This window comes from Grammomys surdaster, unplaced genomic scaffold (genome assembly GCF_004785775.1).
Source record: "Grammomys surdaster isolate TR1022 unplaced genomic scaffold, NIH_TR_1.0 120245, whole genome shotgun sequence".
NCBI lineage: Eukaryota > Metazoa > Chordata > Mammalia > Rodentia > Muridae > Grammomys > Grammomys surdaster.
Genome location: NW_021616187.1, coordinates 1 through 7,497, shown reverse-complemented (window position 1 = coordinate 7,497; position 7,497 = coordinate 1). Strand labels below are relative to the sequence as shown.

Sequence of the window (7,497 nt, the reverse complement as noted above, 5' to 3'; positions counted from 1 at the left end):
ACAGGGGAAATTTCACAGTGCCCCACCCCTAGAGGAAGAACTACAAGTAATCGATGGCTACCAACAGGGGGAATCAGTCTTCTCCAGGAGAAAGTCCTTTGTTCAGCCATCCAATCCCAAGTGGTCAGCCCTAAACATTTACGTAAGATAGTACTAAATAGGCTTAGGAGGGGCGTGTGTGTGTGTGTGTGTGTGTGTGTGTGTGTGTGTGTGTGTGTGTGTTTACTTGAGAATTAAGTTATTACTTTTTAAAAAGAGTATTTCTGATTTACTGGAACTCAGTGGGCAAAGACACTTACAGCCAAGCCCAATGACATGAGTTCAATCCCCAGGATCCACATGGTGGAGACAAATGACGTCCAGAAATTGTCCTCTTGTCTATACACACAGACACACACACACACAGACACACACACACACACAGACACACACACACACACACAGTGTGTCAATCTGCATTAGGAGAGATGGGTGGTCAGATCACAGGAGGTAAAGAAGCCCAACCAGGAACGGGTATAACCTTCAAAAGCCTGCTCCTGGAGATCCACTGCTGCCAGCCAGGCTTCACTTCCTAATGGCTCCACAGCCATCTAAATAACACTGCAAGGAAAGGACCTACCACTCTGAAACATGAGCCTGTGGGAGTTATTCCAGAGTCTAACAACTGCTTTGATAAAATTGTCTTGTCTGGGCAAGGTCAAATGGGCAAAATAATATGCTTTGGCACTTCAGATATAATTTTATTTCCCCCTTTGAAATATTTTATTTGCTTATGTGACACACCGTCTCATGTAGTCCAGACCTCAAGCTCACCATATAGACAAGGATAACCTGGAACTCCTGGCCCTCCTGGCTCCACCGCCTCCTAACTTTGGGATTGCAGGAGAGTTTGCCACTGTGCTTGACTTTAGATGTGGCCGGCTTTCTTCTACTCTGCAGTCTCCCATCATCCCTTCTGCTGCTTCTGAAGGAAGGCTTTAACTAATTGTGCAATGACACGTCTGTCAAGTAATCCAGAGTCCAGACAGTCTTCTTCCCCCTAGTGATAAAAGCCCATTTGGGAGAGACAGTTACAGGATAAATAATACCCCGACGCCTTGTGTCCCTTTTCTGGTTCCTATAAGTCATTATTTACACTTCTTTCTCTAAGAGATCTAATTTTTTAAAGATTTTAATTGTGTATGACTGTGTATCTGTATTCAGGTTTGTGTACTTGAATGCAGTGCCCACAGAGGTCAGGAGAGGGTGTAGCATCCCCTGGAGCAATAGGTGGCTGTGAGCAATCTGATGTGGGGGCTGGGAAGAAAACTCAGGTCCTCAGGAAGAGCAGCATGTACTCGCCCCAGTCTAAAAACATCTATTTTGGGCAGAATGAAGAAATGTAAGCATGGTCATCTCATTCTCCGAATGTTCTCCATTATACCTGACATTCTTACACTGTCTGATACAGACACCCCTCCCAGTTTATAACCAAATATTCACTTTTAATATCGATATGCTAGCCGGACGGTGGTGGCACATGCCTTTAATCCCAGCACTTGGGAGGCAGAGGCAGGCAGATTTCTGAGTTCAAGGCCAGCCTGGTCTACAGAGTGAGTTCCAGGACAGCCAGGGCTACACAGAGAAACCCTGTCTCGAAAAACCAAAAAAAAAAATATATATATATATATATATATATATCGATATGCTAAACTATATAGTATTAGGTTCAAATTAAATGAACTATTTTGCAACATCAGTTTATTCCAAGATACATTGGGGAAACATTCTCTAAAGTTTAGTTAAATGTCTGTAATTCTCAAAAGTAGTGGCTGAAGCCTCAGTAAAATTTGCCTAAAGCTAACAATATACACTGCCCAGGCTGCCCTCAGCACAGACTATACTGTTCACTGACAGTTCACACTGCCTCAGGCTACTCTCAGAACAGACTATACTGTTTACTGACAGTTCACACTGCCCAGGCTGCCCTCAGCACAGACTATACAAGCCCGAATTCCCAGTTCCTCAACCAGAGTCACTCTATATGTTGCTGCTCAAGAATAAATAAGCTTTGTTTTGAAGAGCTGTATGCTTTAGTTCAGAATTGAACAGAGCATGGACAATGCAGACAAATGCTAGCACTGCACTCGGTCGCCAAGGCAAATGTCACCTGCCCCAGTGCTTCCTGAGGTGCTCTTTCAGCTGTGGGATGGAAGGCAGCAGCTGCTGACACTCATGGCAACGGAGAGGCAGCTTCAAGAGTTCACAAGTCCCATCTTTAACAGTTACTCTGCCAGCTTCCTGAACCATCTTGATCACAGCTACAAACACAAGTAAATAGCAGATCCCAGTTATTTTGGAAAGCCAGTAAGATACCAAGAAAAAAGCTAAAAAAAAAAAAAAAAAAAAAAGAAAAGAAAAAGAAAAAAGAAAAAAAGAAAAAAAAAGTGACTCTAATCAACATACCCAGCATCCTAAAGCTCATACCTTAAAGTTAGACTTCACACTGAGAAAATGTACTTGACCAGATTCTAAGTCTGAGCAGCCTACATTTGAGATGATACACTCCTTCAGGACACACTCTATGTAACTACATCATGGGCTTATCATCATACTTTTCCCCGGGTGGCTCTTTGCAAAATAGTAGCTGCCTCATTAAGACCACAGCAGTACTGAAGTTGCATAGAAAATATCCTGGGAAAGGACTTACATCCCACAGATGCTTACATAGCATCCCTGCACCACTGCTAACAGAGCAGGAGAGACACCTGCTCAACTCCTGCCACAAGAGACAGAACTACTGAGCCCCTCTTCATCCAAAAACTCCTTAGTGTTTGGACATGAAGTATCCCAAATAAAGCCTCGGGTACTGAAAGAGTGGTCCCCAGCTGTTCGTAGTATTCAGTCAGGAGGTAACAACTTTAGGAGACGGGATATAGCTGGAGAAAATAATTCACTGGGGACAGCCCTGACGTTGTGTTTTGTCCCAGGTCCCTTCCCTGAGTCCCCCCCTCCACTTTCTCTTGCTTGCTGACTGACGAGAAGTGAGTAGCTTTGCTCCTCGCCGTCCTCCCTGCCAGTCTTCAGCCTCACCAAAGCCCAGCATCAGAGCCACGGACAAGTCCTCTCAAATATGAACCTACATACAGTCTTAACTTCGTAGGTTATGTCACTATAATGACACAGTGACAAAGTCTGGCTAGCACAGGCTCCAGCAACTGTCAGATTCAGATCCTGATCACACACATCTTCCCAGTGAGGAATCTAACTCAGCTTCCTAACTTCAGAACACCTGGCATTAACTGGCATTAACATTACTGAGCAGGCAATAACTTATCTGCTGTCAAAACAAAACATTTTTGACCCTGATATAAGACCTAACTGGGTCTCTCCAGGATGTTCACAGCAAAGTAGCAATCCTATTACAATAAAACATCCTTCTTCATTTTAGGAGTGGTTTTTATAGAGATCACTAAATGTATGTGAGTCATTTGAGACCAGATTGTAGTCAGACAGTAAAACATCTAAGAAAATGAAGTAAATATTAAAAAATAAATAAAGACAGAATATTATTTACCTTGTGATTCCAGAAAGTATTCTGTATTGAAAGAATTCCAATGCTTTTTGTTTTTAAGGCAAGGAGAATCAAAATCCTGGCTGATCACATGAAGATGTACGTGGCTAGTTCAAAGTTGGAGAAAACAAAAGAACCAAGTATTAAAAACTTCGGTTTAATCAGAGAGACAGCAGTCAAAGTAAGTACAGGTACATGAAGTCCTGATGCTGTGTTCACTCAGTGCAATCTTCCCAGTCATTTAGTTGAGAATAGCTAATGCTTGCCATGTGTGCTGGACAGTTTCATGTCAACTTGACTCAACCTAAAGTCATCTGAGAGGAGGAACCCTCAATTAAGAAAATTCTTCCAGCCAGGTGGCAGTGGCACAGGCCTTTAAACCCAGCACTTTGGAGGCAGAGGCAGGCAGATCTTTGTGAGTTCAAGACCAGCCAGAACCAAAGAGTGCGTTCTAGAATAGCCAGGGTTACACAGAGAAACCCTGTCTCAGAAAAACAACAACAAATAAAAAAGATAGCCCTCCATAAGATCGGGCTATATGAAAAGCTACGACATTTTCTTAATTAGTGATTGATGGAGGAGGGCCCATCAGTTGTGGGTGGTCCCATCTCTGGGCAGGTGGTTCGAGAAAGCAAGCTGAGCAAGTCCTGAGGAGCAAGCCAGTAAGCAGCACACCTCCATGGTCTCTGCCTCCAGGTTCCTGCTCTGAGTTTCTGTCCTGACTTCCTTTGATGATGAACAGCAATATGGAAGGGTAAGCCAAATAAACCCTTTACTCCTCAAGTTTCTTTGGTCATGAGGTTTCATAACAGCAATAGTAACTCTAACTGAGACACCATGCAAGCACAAAGACCTAAATTTAATTTTCAGCACTGAAGTGAAAAAGCCAGGCACAGCAATACACACTCTCCTAGCACTGAGGAGGCAGTTTAACAAGTCAGCAAGCTCCAGGTTCAGTGCATTCCCCTGTCTCAAAAAATAAGGTAAAGGCTGGGTATGGAAAGGTGTGCCTTTCATCTCAGTGCTCTAGAGGCATAGATAGCAGGAGCTCTGTAAAAGTTCAAGGGAAGCCTGATTTGCATAGCAAGCTCCAGGCCATCCAGAGCTACATACACAGTGAGATGCTGTCTCAAATGGAAGGATGGATGGATGGATGGATGGATGGATGGATGGATGGATGGATGGATAAGCAATAGTGAGGTGCTGTCTTAAATAAATAAATAAATAAATAAATAAGAAATCAATAGTGAGACTGTCTCAAATAAATAAATTCATAAAAACAAAAATAAAAAAGGGAGAAAGCAATTGGCCTCACACAGACACACACATGAATATTTAATGCTTAGTAAGTATCTAATTAAACCAAGCACTAGGAATTTCATAGTGAATAATATAGGAAAGGACTTTGCATCTACCATAATTAAATTCCTGTGAAGAAAAACAAATAAGTAAGAAAAATCAAAAAAAGAATAACATTTAAAAAAAAATAAAGAACATGCCATGCATGCTGGCACATGCCTGAAATCCTAGCACTCGAGAAGTTGAAGTAGGAGGATTCTAAACTTAAGGCCAACCTGGGCTAAACAGTGAGAGCCTGTCAAAAAAAAAAAAAAAAGTCGTTGGGAGGATCAGAGGGGGACAAGAAGAACAACAGGATATAATCAATATACATTACACATGCCGTAATGAAATCCATTGTATATTACATACACTAACCAAAAAGAAAACAGGAGTAAAAGGAGGAAAGACAGAAATGGAACAGTGACCTAGCCCCTACCCTAACCCAGTCTAACCCTAACACAGGATGAGAGGAGTTAACAGGGCCCAGAGAAGGCCTCTGCCAGATAAAGCAACAGCTAGGCAATTGTGTCTTCAGAGGCTGAATTCAAAATCCAGAGATTCTCAAGAAGCTGCTTTGTGCAAATATGGACCACAAAGAAAGTGAGATGGCTACAGTGAGCCACAATTAGGAGACCCAAGGACAGAAACTCAGCAGGAGCCAGATCATCACAGGTCTTAGAGGCCTGTAAGAGTGCTGTGGTTTGTTCTGACTACAGGGAACTACTGGAAGACATTATCCCACTTGTACCTTTAAGAGACAGCTCTGGCTGTTGGGAGAAAGGGATGGGGGGCACAAAAGGTGGACCTAGGGAGTCCTTATACCAGCTTACTGCAACAGTCAATGCCAGAAACCAGGACAGCTTATACTAGCTGCAGCAGAGATGATGACAAACAGCCCAATCCTGGCTGTGTTGTGGAATAACACTAACAGGGCTGACTTAGTGGTACACATTTGGGCAGTGCACTTGCTGAGATGTTCGGGCTGAGCTGATAGATCTGGTGATAATGTGCTTCCCTGTGAGCATGAGAATCTGAGGTGTGATCCCTAAAACCCACACATACAAGAAAAGAAGTGCTTGAAATCCTTCACTAGTGGGGTGGAGACAAGTGGATTCCTGGGGTTAGCTAGCCAGATAAGTTAATTAACAAGTCCAGGGCAGTGAGAGTCTCTGTCTAAAAAAAAAAAAGTAGATGCACTTGGCATTCACCTCTGACCTCCACCTGCATGCATACACACACACACACACACAAAGACACACACACATATACATACACACACACACACACACACAGGTAGTTTTACTTTGTTAAACAAAAAAGAATGCCTTTTTTGTGTGATTTTCTATTCTTGGCATTAGTGGTATGTCACTTTGTTAATAATCAAAAGCCACCATTTGTGTGCAGAATCCAAAATGGAAGATAAGCAGTAATAAATGAATAAAAATGAAGAGAGCTATATTAAAGAGAGAGAGGAAAAAAACTAGCTTTGGAAAACAGTATTTTGTCTAAATAATATAAAGCTGAAAGAAGAGAGGAGGCTTTTCACAAATACTGTACTACAGTAATAAATGCCTTTCCACAGGAGATGGGCGACAATTCCATAAGTATATTATATGTATGTTAGGACTGAACACACGGTGAACTCATTATAATGAATGATATCGCGTTTCTCACTGGTAGAGAAAGAAGACACAAAAAGGGCAAGCTGGGCATTGCTCATGGAGATGGACTGGGAGGAAGGTACCAGCACATCCTAGAAGCTAAGCAAGTCAAGTCTGGAAGGAGAACCAGCAGGACTTACACTTCCCACCTACACACATGAACACAAATCAGAGAAGGCGAGAGAGCTTAAGATTTGTGTGTTACTTCCTGGCTCTACCTGCTGAGAGAATGTAGAAGCAAAGACATCCTAAAAATCAACCACTCCTATCATTACAGAAACCTGGAAGCACCTAGGTCTCTCTGGGGAAGATGAAACTGGAACACCATATAGGGACAGAAAATAACATAAACATAAAAAAGATGTTGGGGGAAAGGAGTGACAAAGAACCTATCTGAAGGAACTTCCAGTGACCAAATATGAAACAATTTAAGCAACAAAAATAAATAAATAAATAAATAAATAAATAAAAGTACTGAATTAGAATGTACAGAACTTCCACAAACTGGAGAAAAGGAGAAGTTCCGCGCAGCTTCCACACACAAAAGGACAGTTCACACATTAGATGGGCAAGCATGAAACAGGAAAGAGGACAGTAACCGCAATGCAGCAGTGCAGAGTGCAGCAGTGCAGCAGTGCAGCAGTGCAGCAGTGCAGCATTGCAGGCACCAATGCAGCTGAGTGTGGGGCAGCAATCTGTGACCCAGCACTTGGGAAACTGAGGCAGGAGGACAACTCTGAGATCAAGGTCAACCTGAGCAAAACAGCAGGATCTAGACTGACCTGGAGACAGACTGAAGCTTGTCTCAAACAATAAATGGAAAATAAAATCACCAATAGATAATAAAATAATGGGTCTAAATTTAAGCTACAGGATAGAAACAGTCTTGACAAAATAATGAAGGTCATCTCAATGGCACACACCTCTGACAGGATGAGGACA

At 42.4% G+C, this 7,497-nt stretch overlaps 1 long non-coding RNA gene across 2 annotated transcripts; it reads right to left on the bottom strand.

The window, feature by feature from the left end:
* Positions 1 to 752: 752 nt before the first annotated feature.
* LOC114635947 lies at positions 753 to 3,662 on the bottom strand. Of its 2 annotated transcripts, XR_003713554.1 has the most exons (3): positions 3,557 to 3,662; positions 2,150 to 2,300; positions 753 to 1,039 (listed from the first exon to the last, which is right to left on the bottom strand). It is a non-coding gene; the product is annotated as an uncharacterized LOC114635947 (long non-coding RNA). The 2 variants fall into 2 exon arrangements; XR_003713553.1 differs by lacking the exon at positions 753 to 1,039 and having other exon boundaries at positions 1,724 to 2,300.
* Positions 3,663 to 7,497: the final 3,835 nt, after the last annotated feature.